The following is a 16,909-nucleotide window of genomic DNA, read 5'->3' on the forward strand; positions in this document are numbered from 1 at the left end:
AATGACATCATTATGCTAAAGTCAAGTTTCAATGTGTCCGACTGTGGCTAATCAGACCAATATGAGCTTGGAATGCTCCACCACAGGTCAGGCACAAATAGTCCATGTGAACATTTGGGGTGAAAACTCTAAATTTGCACAATCTGCATTTCCTTTAGAGCTGTCTCAATTCTGTTTTGTTCATAGAGCATGATACATTCTCTGATGTCAGTACGCCATGCTGAATGGTCCTGTGCCAGTGTCTCCCATGTCACAAATCAATTCCAAAGTTCTTGAGAGAAATCCTGAGAGTGTCTTTGTATTGCTTTTTCTGACCACATGTGAACACTTGCCTAGTTTGAGTTCTCCATAAAATAGTCCTTTTGGCAAGCATACATTTTGCATTCGAATAATGTGTTCAGTCCATTGGAGTTGTACTCTCTGAAGCAGAGTTTGAATTCTGGGAAGTTTAGTTTGAGTAAGGACCTCATTGTCTGGTACCTTATCCTGCCAGGTGATCTTCAGAATCTTCCTACCAAATCTCTGAAAGCTACCTATTCCTTTTCTGCTCCACTATTGCCAACTGTGCTAACCTTCCTTCCAAGTTACCAACAAACTGTTCCGGCTCAGAGAAGAGCTCTAATTTCATTAACATTAATTTTTCTAATAGTCATTTTGCTTTGGGAGTGCCACTTTTGATGAATGTGGATATTTAACTTGGAAAAGATAAGTCCACAATTGCCTTTGTCACTCTCACATCTTGTCTGTCTCTTTTCCTTACAATCACATAGTTTACAAGATGCCAATGTTTGCCGCAAGGGTGTATCCATGAAGTTTTATTGCATTTAGGTAAATGGAAGAAGTGTTGGTGATGAGAAGGTCATGAGATGTACAAGTCTTCAGTAATGGGTGACCACTGCTGTTGCTGTTTCCAGCTCCATTCCTCCCTAGGACTCCCTGACAAATCCAGTAGTCTGAGCCCACTCTAGCATTAAAGTCACCCAGAATGATAAGTTTGTCCTCTCTTGGCACATTGATGATAAGGGTCTCTAGGTCTTTATATAATTTTTCTTTGACCTCATCAGGGTTCATTATGGTGGAAGCATAGGCCCTGATTATGGTAGCGTGGCATTTTCCTGCAAGTGGCAATCACATTATCATGAGCCTGTCATTCATTCCTTTTGGCAGGTATACCAACTTGTTGACTAGATTATTTTTGATTGCAAAACCTATGCCAGCTTCATAGCACTTCCCTTCACTGAGGTCACTCCAAAAAAACATGTATCCACTCCAACTTCAGTAAGCTGCCTTTCATTTTGCCAGCCTTATTTCACTCAGGGCTGCTATTTGGATGTGAGTTCTCTTGCAACAAATGCTTTTTGTCTTTCAGGTCGAATGGATTTTGTGTTGTCTATAAGTGTGTGTTGATGGTGAATGAAATAGTTTTTGGAGACATTTTTGTACATTTTTCATGTGTGTTTCAACCACAGAGTGGGAGTCCTTGCCTGCCGCAGTAATCAGGCCAGGGTTGGGTAAGCAGATAATTTTTAGGGCACCTTTTTCTATCCCCTTCCTCACACTGAAGGTGAGCAGTGCTATCTTTAAAAGCTACTCAAACACCCAGGGGGCTGCCGAATCCCACTGCTACTTCCAGTGAGAAATGACCCTATGGCCTGGACTGCCTAGGTGTAGGGTTGTGACTACAGCTCTCAGTGTATCTATACCTGCTCTTTCGTCACTTGCCTGTCACCACAGGACTTTGAGATAGGTATAATGGTAAAATGGTATCTGTGATGTCTTTTGATCCGTGTGTAAATTGGATTTAAGTGAGGCAGAATTGCATGAAGTTACCGGTCTCACTCTCTCCTCCAGAGTCATCACAGTCTAGTGGCAGGACAGAATCAAGACAACTGGTGATGACTCAAGATGCAATGGACAACCTTGGCATCTTTGATGTCTAACCAAGCTCTTAAGTACTCCACAGTGCCTGCTTCAGCTGCCATCATGGCCATTCAATCAAATTGTTCCCATCCACCCATTCCATTAGGGGAAGTCTTCACATGCTTGGAGTAGAAAGTCCCCTAACTCACCAAAGTGTTTGAGACCCCTCAGTTACCCTCAATCTGGTTTAGCCTGTCTGCTGAAACAGTTTATCAGGGTGTGGCCACTGGGCATGCTACAGCTTCTTGGAGCCACAGGTGAGAGTTGAGTGGAACAGGTGGACAACAAAAATGTCCTTGAAAAGGGCTCAGCAGCCATCACACCAGAGGTTCCAGTCCTCCCTGAACATACCCTGCAGCCTGATAGATGTGAACAGTCAATACAATATATAGCCATAGTCAACATGTCACCTGAATAATGATACATATACCATATGTGTTTGTGTTGTACAATATGAGCTGTGCCATTATCTTTTCTTTTTCAGGAGAATCTAGATCCTTCAAAATATTCTGATAACCTTCTGAGGCTTTAGGGGGAAAAAGGTCAGCAACTCAGAGTACTTGCTGCCAAATTTGCTTCCCTCAAACTCTATGGCATAAGAACACTCCCCATAATTAATGGACTTTTAGTAGGAACTTGGAGTAGTTCCATTTGGTGGAGGTGAATCAATCAAAGAAAGCTGTCTGGGGGTGGGAGAGGACTGAAAAAAGGTCCTAGGAATGATACTATTTTTTTCTTTGTGGTTTCTAGGAAAATTTAGTCTGTAATACTTGAGTCCATTCTGGCATCATCATCCATGCCACACAGGAGGGACTGAGAGTCCCTGCCATTGCTGGCACAGAGTCTGCTATATTATTCATTTCATGTCCTCCACTCTGTGTGTGTGTGCATACTGTTAAATGTTGCCTATAAATGTAATGTCAAAATAAATAAATGGCATTTAACTACAAATTGGTTTTTCCCACAACAGGATGTATTGAACTGGTTAGAAAGATCCTGACACTCATGTTGTGGATCCATTAATATCAGCTGCAGGTTAATTCTGAGTAATTTCCAGGTGATTTCAATAATTCATTAAACTGACGAAAAGAAATCTTTGAAAGACCAAGCCAGTGACAGAGAAAACTGGTGATTTATTGTAGGGTGAAGAAGAAGCATCTTCCATTCTATAATTCAGGTTGTTGAATGGATGAAAGTATATGGTATGTATTTGCTGACATTTATATAAGGTTTTGAGGTTTTTAAGGTACTTAATATAAAATATCTCATTTTATTCTTTCAACAAAGTAATGAAGGAAATGATAGGATCCATGGCCAAGGTTATGTCTACCTAATGGTAGAGAGAAATTAGATCATAGATTTAGAGCTGAAAAGTTAGCTAGCCCAGCTTGCCTAAGAGGTGAAGTAATTTGTTTAAGGTCATACAACTTTGTTCAGTTGCCAGGATAGAGAATTAATACTAATTCTCTCTAATTTAATACAAGGTGCTTATCTGCAGTGATAGAGGAAATTACTTACTGAGAATTTTCTATCCCAGTGAAATCATAGGTCTAGTCCAAAAAATCCCAAACAACAACACAAAACAAAACCTAAGTCAATAGCATCCACAATGTGTGTGCCAATAACAATAATGGTAGCTAAGCTTGATTCATTAACATCAGCCCTGAATGTGTGTAAAATCCAGGTCAACTACAAATTATAGTAATGTGATTTGTGTTCTTGAATATTGGGCTAGTTTCATCTAACTAGAGAGTCACCCTAGTAATAAATGCTATCATTCTTGAGTTCATGCGCTTCTCCTCATCTATTTTTTTTTTTTAAAAGACATGCATGGTGGGTATAAATATCCCAGAACACATTGTCAGTGAAGAGTTGTTTGAAAAAAGGATCATGAAAAATGCTTCCCAAGAGATCAATGACTGGAATAGGAGGTAGGACCAGTTGTTTGGCAAAAGTAAGGGATGAACTGATGGATAGTTTATGGCTACAATTGTATCCATACAATACTAGGAGAACTAGAAGAAGGCTTCCAGGCTTCCCCATAATGGATCCCCAGTGGGATGTTTATGGGAACGCACAGACAAAAGTTCTGTAGAAATGGAAGGCATATCACAATCTAAATCACTGGAGGGAGTACCCACATTGGTGAGGATTTTAGCAGCTAGATGTTGCTGGGCTTAGAATCTGGAAGACTCCTGAGTTCAAATCCAACATCACACACTTGCTGTATAAACATTGACTAATCATTTAACCTTTTTCTACCTCTGTTTCCTCAGCTATAAAAGAGGAATAATACTCTTTCTTTTTGACATCACTTTCGCTAGATTTCTTATTTTTTATTCATTGTTCTCACAGTGTTGCCGCGAGGATCAAATGAGATAATATTTGTAAAAAGTACTAAGCACACAGTGCTGGCACAGAATAGGTGTGTGATAAATGTTTTTTCTGTTCCCCTTCCCTTATTTTATCAAATGTCTTTTTTTTGCCCTCAAGGTACCCTCCATTTACAGTGTTTCTTCATCAAGTAGTGTATTGATTGCGTAAAAAAAAAAAAAAGAGAGAGATTCACTTCTTATTCTTTTCTTTTGGTGAGGCAATTGGGGTTAAGTGACTTGCCCAAGGTCACACAGCTAGTGTGTCAAGTATCTGAGACCAAACTTGAACTCAGGTCCGCCTGACTCCACGGTTGGTGCTTTATCCACTGCACTACCTAGCTTCCCCTACTTCTTATTCTTTTAAAATAATTGTTGCTTTGTTTTTATTATGCAGTCCTTGTTCTTTGCCACTCTGATTCCCCAGTTGAACCTTTACTTAAAATACTGAAAAACACTAAACTAAAGTCAACCAATACAGCAACCACATCTGACTGTTTTTTTCTGCCTGCCATGTACATAGTCAGTACCTCTTTACTGAGAATAGAAAATGTGTTCCTTATCAGTTCTCCATGACCTAAACTGTTCATTTCAAACCATCAGATTCCACTGCTTTTTAGTGTTTTTTTTTTCTAATCACTTACATTGTTTGTAATCATCATGTACGTTGTTCTCTTCATTCTGCTTTCTTCACTTGGAATCACTGGATTCTTCTCAATTCTTCATATCCATGATTTTTTTTAGGTTGTGATAATATTCCATTAAATTTATACATCTGTCTGTTCAGTTATTCCTCAAATGATGGAAATCCATTCAATTAACAGTTTTTGTTTTTGTGGTTTTGTTACTAAAAAAATACTACAATGAATATTTTGTTTTGGATCTAATAGTTGCTTCCTCCCCTGGAATATGCCACTAGGCATGCTTGAGGTGGGGAGGTAGGAAAGGAAGGCTCCATTACATGTACAGAATGTAGACATCCTTGGGGAAGATGCCCAATAGTAGGATTTCTGTGTTAAAGGATAAGAACACATTGGTCATGTCAGAAAATGTTTTATTGTACCTCTAGTCTACCACCTCTCTGCAAAAAAAGTAGCATAATTGAATCATTTTTTTCTGGAGTCCTAATTAGTCACTGATCAATCATACTTATTTTTAACTTTGAAAAATTTTTGTTATTCTGAATATGATAAACATTAAAAAATTTCCATCCTATATAGGAGAAAAAGATGACTACATATGAAATGCCAAATTTAATATTATATATAGATTGTATTTTTTAAAGTACATCACAAATTCAACACATGTTTCAAAGCCGTCCTGCTTCTTTGTCTTTCCATCTGGCCTTCCTCTTGTTTTCTCTTGTGTATTAAAAATACTTCGATAATATTATTTTCTCTTCTTCTTTGACATCACTTTCCCTAGGTTTCTTCTTTTTTATTCATCTTCCCCCATTTTAAAAAATCTACTCTGTCTTATAACAAGCAGGGTTCAGCAACACAAATCCATACATGAGTCATGTCTGAAAATATAGTTCTCATTCTGCATCCTTTTTTGGGTAGTGCACAAATTAGAATGTAAGTTCTTTTAGAGTAGAGGTTTTGTCTTTTTCTAAAACAGTATTCTAATTGTATAAATTGTTTTCCTGGCTCTATGTATTCTACCATGCACTAATCCATATATGTTTTCCAAAATTTTTCTGAATTCTTCCATTTCTTCTCACCTTATGGTCAATAATATTCTGAGACATTCGTATATAACAATTTGTTGAGTCATTCACCAACTGAGGGGGACCCACTTCATTTTCAGAAGTTTGTTAAAACAAAGAGTGCTAATATAACATGATCTCTTTCCCTTTGACCTATGCGGGATAGAAGTCTAATGATAGAATCATTGGATTAAAGGGTATGCATCATTTAGTGACTTTTAAGACAGAACTCCAAATTATTTTCCAGAATGGTTGAATCAATTTGCAGCTCCCTCAATAGAACATTAGTGTTCTTTTCCTTCTACAACCTTCCCAAATATCGTAATTTTCCTTTTTTGGAGCATCTTTGCCAATTTGGCAGGTGTGAAATAGAATCCCCAAATTGCATTTCTATTCTTTTTAGTGTTTGACTCTTTAAAAAATAGTTATTGAGAGCTTATACATCTTTTGAAAACTTTATCTTCATATGATTTGACCATTTGTTTGTTGAGGAATAGTTATTGTTATTATATACTTGTGAAAAATTCCCTTTACATCTTGGATACCAGACTTTTTACTGCAAAGAATTTTTTTCTCTATCAACTTTTCATCCAAATTCTTTCATTTGTGGAAAATCTTTTCAATTTTACATAATCAAATTGGTTCATTTTATAATCTAATATGATCATCTCTATCCCTTGTTTGTCCAATTCCTTTTTCCCTAACTATAATCATAAAAAGGTATCTCCAGCTTTGCCCTGTTTTTGTTTTATTATGTGGCCTTTTATATACCTAGATAATGTATGTATCTGAAACTTATCATGGTATATGGAATGAGGTGTTGGTTTAAACCTGGGTTCAATTACGTTATAGCTTTAAATTGAGGGTTTCTTTCAGGTGATAGCTGGTAGATTATTTATATTTTTATATAGCACGTTATATATATATATGTAAAATTGAATATAATTTCTTTTTCTATCTCTTATTGGATTTTGTTTGTAATTTTCAGAAAGGATGATGAAATTTTTTTGGGAGGCCTTTTATATACTGCTACTTACTGAGCTTTTTGTTTCACTTAACATTTTTTTTAAAAGCAATTGGGGTTAAGTAACTTGCTTAAGGTTACACGGCCAGTTATTTCTGGGTGTGGTGCTAAGTATCTGAGCCCAGATTTGATCCCCAGGTCATTCCGACACTGGAGCTGGTGTTCTTACTCGCTGTACTACCTGGCCGCCCCTTCATTTAATATTTTAATGGAATCTCTAGGGTTTTCTAAATAAATCATCATTTCATTTGTAACAATAAATGTTTTTTTTTCTTCTTTGCTATGCTTATTCCCTCATTTTTATTTCTTGTCTTATTGTTGTACTTCACAGTTTTAGAACTATATGAAATAATAATGGTGACAATAGATATCAATATCATTGGGAAGACCTCTAATGTTTCTCTGTTATAGATAATGCTAGCTCTTTATTTTGAATAGATTATATCGACCACATTAAAGGAATGGTACATTTATTCCCATGCTATTACTTAATTTTTTTTAACACAAGATGTGTTGCATTTTGTCAAAATATTTTTCTTCATATATTGATACAATCATATTATTGTTTTTCTTATTCATACCCTGAATTGATTATAATTTTATTGTGTTATGGTCAGTAAATCCTATGTTTAATATGTCTGCTTTTTCGCATTTGTTCAGGGGGTTTTATGTACATGGTAATTTTTTTGTAAAGGTAACATGAACAGCTAAGAAAAAATATTGTTATTCCTTTCTATTCCCATTAATTAAATACCAGAGATCTATCATAGCTATTTCCCCTAAAATTCTATTCAAGTCCTTAACTAATTTTTGTTTATATTTTTATATTTGTCTAGATCTAAAATGTCTATCTTCTAGTCCCCAACTATTATAAATTTGTTGTTTATTATTGCCAGTAGTTTGATTATATTTTCCTTCAAGTTCTACACCTAATTTCTGCCAAATTACTTTTTGGTTTTCCCATCAGCTCTTGTCATATAATCACCCTTCATCTAGTTTGTGTTCTTATGTGCAGCTAATATTGGAACACTGTATTTTCTCATTTCTAAGTTTTGCTTACTTGCTCTGTCACAGTTCTTTATATTTTTTAACTAGTGTCAAAAGTTTTGAATCTTTCTGCTTCATAATGTATTTTGAGGTCTATATGTTTTATTGAGATACATATATGTATGTATTCTAGATCTTTTGTTCCTCCAACTGAATTTTGTAATTATTTGGTTCAGTTCTATAAAGTAACCTTTCCCCAGTTTGATTAGAATAGTCAAACAAACAAAAAATCCAAACCCTATAAACTGGTTTTGGTAATATAATCATTTTCTATTATATTGGCATAGCCTATCAGAGTCCCAGCATTCTATTAGTGATTATTGCCTGTTAGTTATTATTATTTCCTTTTCTAAGTGATTTTCAAGTTTTTGAAGCATAGCAAAGAGGAGTGCTGGAATCAATACTTACAAAATTGTGGCAAAGGAGATCAATCATCTGAGAAGGCCAACTGAAGATCAATCTGCAGGAAGAGGAGAAAAGAAATATGAAGAACTGGGAAGTGTCTAGTAGCTGGATTTCTTGAAACTCTACAGAAAAATACCAGTTGAGGATGCAATCTATTTACATTATGGCTGGGAAAAGAATCTGCTAATTAACCATTCAAGGCAGTTGATAGTAATCTACTGCCATATAACTATGTGGGAAACCCATTATCCACAGATTCATATTCAAGTCACCCAAGACCCTTAGACTGAACTTCCAATATGGGGAACAGATGCAGAAAGATGGAAATGAACACAGTATTTCATCACTTGAACCAAAGCTACTACAATAAAGAGGATTGAAATTCTTTAGGTAGGTATAGGATGTAAGAATTACAGGACCTCCTAGTTGTAGGGCTAGAAGAACATCTAGCACAATGCCTTTCCAGGTCTTCCTCAGAGATGCTGTGGGCTCAGTTCCGGATCACTGCAACAAAGCAAATATAGCAATAAAGCAAGTCATGCAATGTTTTTGGTTTCCCAGTGCATATAAAGGTTATATTTACACTATACTGAATATTTACACTATAAGTGTACAATAGTATTACATCTAAAAAATGTACATAGCTTAATTAAAAATGCTTTATTGCTAAAAAATGCTAAGCATAGTCTGAGCCTTCAGTGAGTCACAATCTTTTTTCTGGTGGAAGGTCCTGCTTGATGTTGATGGCTGCTGACCCCAGATCAGGGTGGTGTTTGCTGAAGTTTGGGCTGTGGCAATTTCTTAAAATTAGGTAACAATAAGTTTGCGACATAAATTGACTCTTATTTTCACTTGAACATTTAAGAGGCCATTGTAAAGTTATTAATTGGCCTCATTTTAATATTATGTCTCAGGGAATGAGGAAGCCTGAGAAGAGATGGGAATTGTAGATTGGTGGAACAGTCAGAACACATATAACATTTATCGATTAAATTTGTTGTCTTATATGGGCTCTGTTTATGGCACCACAAAACAATTGTAATGGTAACATAAAAAATCTTTGATCACAGATAACAATAACAAATATAATAATGAAAAAGTTTGAAATATTGTGAGAGTGGCCAAAATGTGATACAGAGACAAGATATAAACACATGCTGCCGGAAAAATGGTGCCCATAGGCTTGTTCCATGTAGGGTCCATTCAATTAGTAAAAAATGCCATATATGTGAAGCACCATAAACAAGAGAAACAAAATAAGTGATGCTCATATTTTACAGATGGGAAAAGTGAGGCACCTAAGTGGTTAAGCAAATTCCCCAAAGTCACATTGGCAGTAGTTGCAGATCTGTGATTCTAATTCAGTTCCTCTGACTCCAAACCAAGTGTTCTTTATATTATGATTTTGCAATGATATACAGAAAGTAGGTTAACATTTATTTCTTTGATGATATGATTACAAATAAATATTCTCAAGGATCATGTATTGTGTGTGAGGAGTAGAAGGAGATTTTTTCTAGGAGGAAAGAGGGCAAAAAAGCTTTATCAGCTCTATTCATCTCCATCCCCTTTCATTCTGGATCCCAGACTGATCTGCACATTGACCAGAGGTATTGAGGGGTTTGAAAAAAAAATCTCCTTACATCACCTATCTTCTTTAAAGATCTGATAAATGTTGCCTTAGGATGATTTGGAGGTACACAGACTTGTGGGACGTGAAATGGTACGTGAAAGAATTGTTGGGCCCTAACTCAGAGAATTTAAACTGTGAGACTATGAACAACAGTAGGGGAAAGACAGTTCAAAAGAAGTCAAAAAGTCAAAAGACATTTTAAAATTGTCTAGGAGATAGCTAGTAAGTTAGGTATACCTCATAGAAACTTATACCACACATACAAAAAGCTACTGGCAGTATACACCACACATACAAAAAGCCTCTGGCAGTATAAGCTAAAAAGTGGGCTGACCATTCCATTTGTGGGGAGGAAACCACATCATAGCTGACAATCAGGAGATGGCAACAGAGAGCAGATTATCAGTGGCAGTTCCCAACAGGGAGTGGACTAACCTGACTGATTGAAGGATAAACAAGTGGAAACTCACCTAACCTATAGTGTTAAGCTGTGCTTCACACCTTATTCAGCCATCCTCCAGGAATACTGAGCCTATCCATCACTGGCCTCTTGACGCCTGCCCTACCGCCACCTTTCCCTCTCCCCCTAATACTTTCTTTTTGCCTTTTGGTATTGTTTTGCTAATAGTAATTTAAATAATTTTATTATTGGTACTGGAGAGAGTATGGGATTATATAGCCCTATGAGACCATTCACAATCCATGACTTCCCAGGCTAAAATTCTTTTCCCTGCCCCCCATCTCCCTATATTGTGTATGCCATTAGAATTGTTTTTTTTTCTTCCTTCTGAAAAGGACCAATAATATCATGGTGTGATATCTTGACTCACGAATGAAATGTAAGTGATGAGGAGTTGCTAAAGTTGTCAGCCTTATTCTCTCTTCCTGAGTCATTGAAAATCCAGAGGTAGGACTAGAGGCAAGATGACTAGCAATGGCCTGGGAGGTAGTGGACGACCATAACATCTTTGATATCTGATCAAGCTATAAGCACTCCACAGTGGCCTCCATGGCCTGTGGGACAAATTTTTCTCATCCACCATTCCCCTGGGACAAGTCTTCACATGCTTGGGTAGATATCCCCTAATTTAGCTGTGGGTTTGAGGCTTGTCGGTTACCCTCAATCTCGTTTAGCCCATCTACCAAGGCAGTTTACTGGAGCATGATCATTGGGTATAGTACAGCTTCTTGGAGTGACTGGTGATAGTTGGGAAAAGTTCCTTGTAGTTAAGGGCTGCCTCACTTTTATATCTGTATATCAGTGTGCCTAACACAGGGTCTGGCATATAGTAAGTGTTTAATAGATGTTTGTTTATTCATTTATTCACATTGTAGAGAGCAGTATAATGACATTCTTGGAGAATATTGACAGTTTATAAGATTAAGGGCATGAAATATCTTAGTCATTTCTGTTCCCTAAATATGAGGTCCTTTATATGTATTCCATGGTCAAATACGCTTCATACGCACATGTCCTTTCACATGAATTCCCTGCCTCACTAGTAGTGTGATAACCTGAATATATGTGTGCATATCTTTATTTTTATCTTTCTAAGTAATCTCTTTATCATTTATTTTGTCATGTTGTTTGGTCAAATGATTTTTGCTTTGAACTATTATGTCCTTGGTCCTACATAGATGGGCTGTTATGAGCAATGATTTTTATTAGATGTTGATCAATCTATAATACGAGAAACTGAGGTAGAACTTTGAGTCAATAGCACTTTATTAAACGGTCCATGGCCCCTTCTAATGAAGTAGACCTTAGATCTTCCTCACAATCTGAGATGCCCCTCTAGGGCCTTATTTTTATAGTTCTTGACACCCAGATGATACATATGAAATAAACTAAAAATGCAGAGTCTCGTTGGTTGATAAATCTTGATCCTGATCCTCCAGGAGTTTCCACAGAAAATATAGAATCCCATTGGTTGAAAAATGACCAATGAGCAGACCTTGACAGACCTATCTTGACTTTTCAGGAGGTTCTATGGAGCTGATAAGCAGACCTATGGGTTGGGCTGGCAAAGAGATGTTAAGACATCTCCATTGACCAATGGGCAAGTAGATAGGCTACAATCCAGCAAACAGGGTCACTTAATTGGTACAGTGCTCATGGTCATCTCCCCATATTGGGCAATAGAGGAATGATGAGGGATAAAAGGGCAACAAAAATAGCTGAGGGACTTTCCATGTCATTGAGTCACCTCTGCTACACTGGGCTTGGTCACCATAATAAGACAAAAACAAGAGTCCTCAATTTAGCTTCCTATGATTAAACAAGTGAATTTACAGCCTATGATACATGGCTCTGTATATTCTGACATACAGAACTTATAATTACTATCCCTATGGAAGTCATATCACACTGATTAATAGTGATTGGAATAAAATAGGGGTCCATTTAGTCATCTATCACAAGTGCTACTTAAAGAAAACTTTGTTAAGAGCTGATTGGCCTAAGACTTTAGCATCCCTTCCAACTCAATCTATGATAATGACAAGATCTTTGGTGTTAGGAAGGAACCCTTCCAACTAAATTTTATATCTTTGAGAAGGAACCTTGTTCTCTGTAATCAGAGATAAGAACTGGGAAAAACTGGGAGCAATGCAAAACAGAGTGCTGAATAGTCTCCCAAGTGAAGGTGAAAAGGATTATGGCTGGTTACCTAGGTGATGAGCACAGAGCACTAAGGGAGAGGCTCAAAGGCTGCATTTAAATGCAGAGCTGGGGAAACAAGGTCATGTTGTGTTTTGCCTCTACTCTGATTTAACCTGATTTAGTGGAATATAGATATTAGATTACTATGTTTAAGTACTTGAGCATATAGAAGTGTGTGTGTGTGTGTGTGTGTGTGTGTATGTGTGTGTACATTGTTGTTGCAAGGACAGTTTTCTTTTTTTTTTTTTTAAAGCAATCAGGGTTAAGTAACTTGCTCAAGGTTACATGGACAGTTATTTCTGGGTGTGGCGCTGTCTGAGCCCGGATTTGATCCCCAGGTCATCCCAACACTGGAGCCAGTGCTCTTACTTGCTGAGCCACCTAGCCACCCCTAAGCAATTGGGGTTAAGTAACTTGCTCAAGGTTACACGGCCAGGTGTTTCTGGGTGGGTGCTAAGTGTCTGAGCCCGGATTCGATCCCCAGGTCATCTCAACACTGGGGCCAGTGCTCTTACTCACTGTGCTACCTGGCTGCCCCTCAAAGACAGTTTTCAATGGAGAAATGTGGAAGCAGAAGGACTCTTTTCAAAGACAGTCTAGGCCTTGTCTTTAGCTTGCAATCAAACCCAAAGCAATGTATAGCCAAAATGTCACTAATCTTCAAATATTTAGGGGCTGATTTCTCAGTAAGTGAAATATTCAGGATATTTATTTATCTTCATCTCCTCAAGGTCATTCCTGTTGATTAGCTGATTATTTTCTATTCATATTTCAGTTGAAGGTACAACCATTATTCTAGAAACTTAGGAATCATCTTCAATTTTTCACCGTTCCTCATTTTCTCTCTCTATTTCTAATGCTGTCAAGCTTTGTTGACTCTGCCTGCACAGTCTATCTGCTCTCATGCCTGCCACTCTAGCTCAGGTCTATGTCACCTCTTACCTGTACTAATAGCTAATCTCCAGGTGTCCTCATCTTACCACTGGCTCCAGATGGCTCTGGAGGATAGAGTGTTGGGGCCCTTGCACAGTCCAGCTTCACTTAAATCCAATTCCTTTGTAAATCATCATCTTCCTCATTTCCTGGGTCCTCTTTGAGCAGAAGGACAAAGACAACAAACAGCTAAAGCACTTTGCACATATTATATTATTGAATTCTCACAATACTGTGTGATAGGTATAATTATCATTGCCATTTAATTTTAATTATTTATTTTTTGGAGGGGGGAAGGCAGGGCAATTGGGATTAAGTGACTTGCCCAAGGTCACACAGCTAGTAAGTGTCAAGTGTCTGAGGCTGGATTTGAACTTGGGCCCCCGACTCCAGGGCTGGTGCTCTATTCACTGAGTCCCTTAGCTCCCCCTCCCCCATTTTAGAGATAAAGTGCAGAGAGAGGGTGACTTGCTAAAGAACAGCACACCTCTTAAATTTTCTAATATTGGATTTGAACTCGGGTCTTCTTGACCCAAGCCCAGTGCCCTATCCAACATGCCAAACTACCCCATAAATCTCTCTCCTCTATAAAAAAATTTCATATAGCTACCAAAGTGATATTCTCAGAACACAGGTCTGACCAGGTTTCCCCTCTACTCACAAAGATCTCTGGCTTCCTCCCGCCTCTAGGATGAAATTGAAATTCTTCTGTTTGGCGTTTATCAGCCTTGCTGCTCTGTCTTGCTTCAGGCCACCTTCTCATAGTTATTGTTCCGCTTCATACATTCCACAGTCTAGTTAAACCAATTTATGTACAATGTTTGCCTAACCCATCCCTGTGCCCTTGGTTCTGTGAAGTTTGGATTCACTCAAAGGGTTGCATTTGAGGACCTAAGGGACCACATGTGACCTTGAGGTCACTAGTTCCTTCTAGACTATCCTCCATTCCTGGAAAACATTCCCTCCTCACCTATGCTTCTTGAAATGTCTCACCATTTTTCAGAGTTTAGCAAAGGGACATCTCCTATATAAGGCTTTTCTTCTATAGCTTCTCTCCTGAAATGACTTTTTACTTATTTTTTCAGATTTTACATATGTTTCCATCATTTCCTTCTTATGTTTTTGACATGTTTATGCACAATGCATAAGTCAGAAAGACATCTTCCTGAGTTTAAATTTGGACCCAAGCCACTTACTTACTGTGTGACCCTGGGCAAATCACTTAATCTCTATTTGCCTCAGTTTCCCCAGTAGTAAAATAGGGGTACTAATAGCACCTAACTCACAGGATTGTTGTGAAGATCAAATGAGATAATATCTGTACAAACCACTTAGCACAAAGCCTGGCACATAATAGATAATATATAAATGCTTATTCCTTTCCCTAATAGAGGTAAGCTCCCTGAGGACATGAATTTTTTTTTTCAGTTTCGGCTTTGTTTCCTTAGAACATAGCACTGAGCCTGACAAATAGTTTAATAAATGTTTGTTGAATATTTCAGTAGCATATTCCTTGTGCATTGTGGATAGAGTGTTGGATTTTGAGTCAAGATGTGACTTTAAATTCTTCCTATGATACTTAGGAACAGCTAGGTAGAGTGCCTCACCTGGAATCAGGAAGATTCATCTTCCTGAGTTCAAATCTGGCCTCACACACTTACTAACTATGTGACCCTGGGCAAGTCACTTAACCCTGTTTACCTTAGTTTCCTCATCTGTAACATGAGATGGAGAAGGAAATGGCAAACTACTCCAGTATCTTTGCCAAGAAAACCCCAAATGGGGTCATGAAGAGTGAGACATAACTGAAAAAGACTGAACAATAAATGACACTTATTAGCTGTTTAAAGATGGAGAAAACAATAACCTCTTTTGGGCCTCAATTTCATCATATCTAAAATGATAAGTTTGGACTTCTTGTTGTTATTCAGTCATTTTAGTTACGTCCTGACTCTTTGTGCCCCCATTCAAGGGTGGGTTTTTTTGTGTTTGTTTTTTGGCAAAGATACTTTGGACTACATAAGGTGTAGTGTCACTTCCCACACCTAAACCTATGATCCTATAATTAGGTTGCCTCAGATATCCCTTCCATTTTAAATTATATTCTGATCCTATAATTTTATGATCTGTCTTCATAGAGGGAGCACCCACACCTAGAGTTTCCACAATGTCATAGGTCCTTGTAATAAGAATGTAAATTTTGAAGATCTTCCCTGCCCCTAGGCTAATGTGCACCTGAAGCCTGGGGTGGGAGGCTTGTTTTTCAGTAGATACTTCTTGATTGGCCAGTGAGTCAATAAGGTTGTTACATTCTCTGAGCCAGGAGAAGGCTATATAAGCCCTGATGTGTAGCTTTGTTTTGGGACTCACTTTGAGAAGTGTTCTGTGATTTGATCTGAATTCTGGGAAGCCGTTGTTGAGAGTCCCCCAGCTTTGAAAAACCCAGAATGTGGAAACCCAGATGTTGACTGGGTATGGATGTAATGGTTGGACAGTTTGGAAATCTGTCTACTTGATGTTTCTGTCTTGATAATTATGCCTGTATACTTTGAGGTTCAGGGTGCTGACCTTTTCTCCTGAGCAAGGTAAACGATATATGTCTGACTGATTAAAGTAAGCTTGTTAACCCATTTTGAGTTGCTTTCCTTTAACAAAGCAGATCCAAGAACCTGTGGTAGCTGCAAACCCTGAGGACGCTTGGGGTGCTTGCTGCTACAGTCCTTAGCATTGAACAACAAACATCTCCACTAGGTGGCAAGAAGGGGCAAAGAGACAAAAATCTCAGCTTCCAAATATTTGTAATTTGGACCAAGGTAGTTGGAGGAGGAGGTTGATGCTATTGATTGAATAGGGCTTTTTCAGTTATCCAGGGACTTAATTTATCCATGTTTTTCCTGTCTGCAATCATCAGACAATTGGGTTAACTGAAGAAGCATTGCTACTAATAGGAAACAGCATCTGCCTTCCATGTGGAAATATTGAACAATTTGCTCATCTTCTCCTTCATAATATGTTGGTCTTAAGAGTTCCAATTGTTTATTATGATGGGAAATTGAAGCCAAGGGGTAACATGACTCAAATCACTTAGAGAGGGAAGGAGAGAAGCCAAAATTGAATACTGGTCTTTCTGAACCAACAAAAATATCCATGATATGACTTTGAGTCAGTGAGGATTCAATGCTATTGGAACCATAAGCTCTATAAA

The sequence above is a fragment of the Petaurus breviceps genome, unplaced genomic scaffold (genome assembly GCF_028583685.1).
Source record: "Petaurus breviceps papuanus isolate PSGF00001 unplaced genomic scaffold, PetGlider_PUasm1.0 175, whole genome shotgun sequence".
Classification (NCBI taxonomy): Eukaryota; Metazoa; Chordata; class Mammalia; order Diprotodontia; family Petauridae; genus Petaurus; species Petaurus breviceps.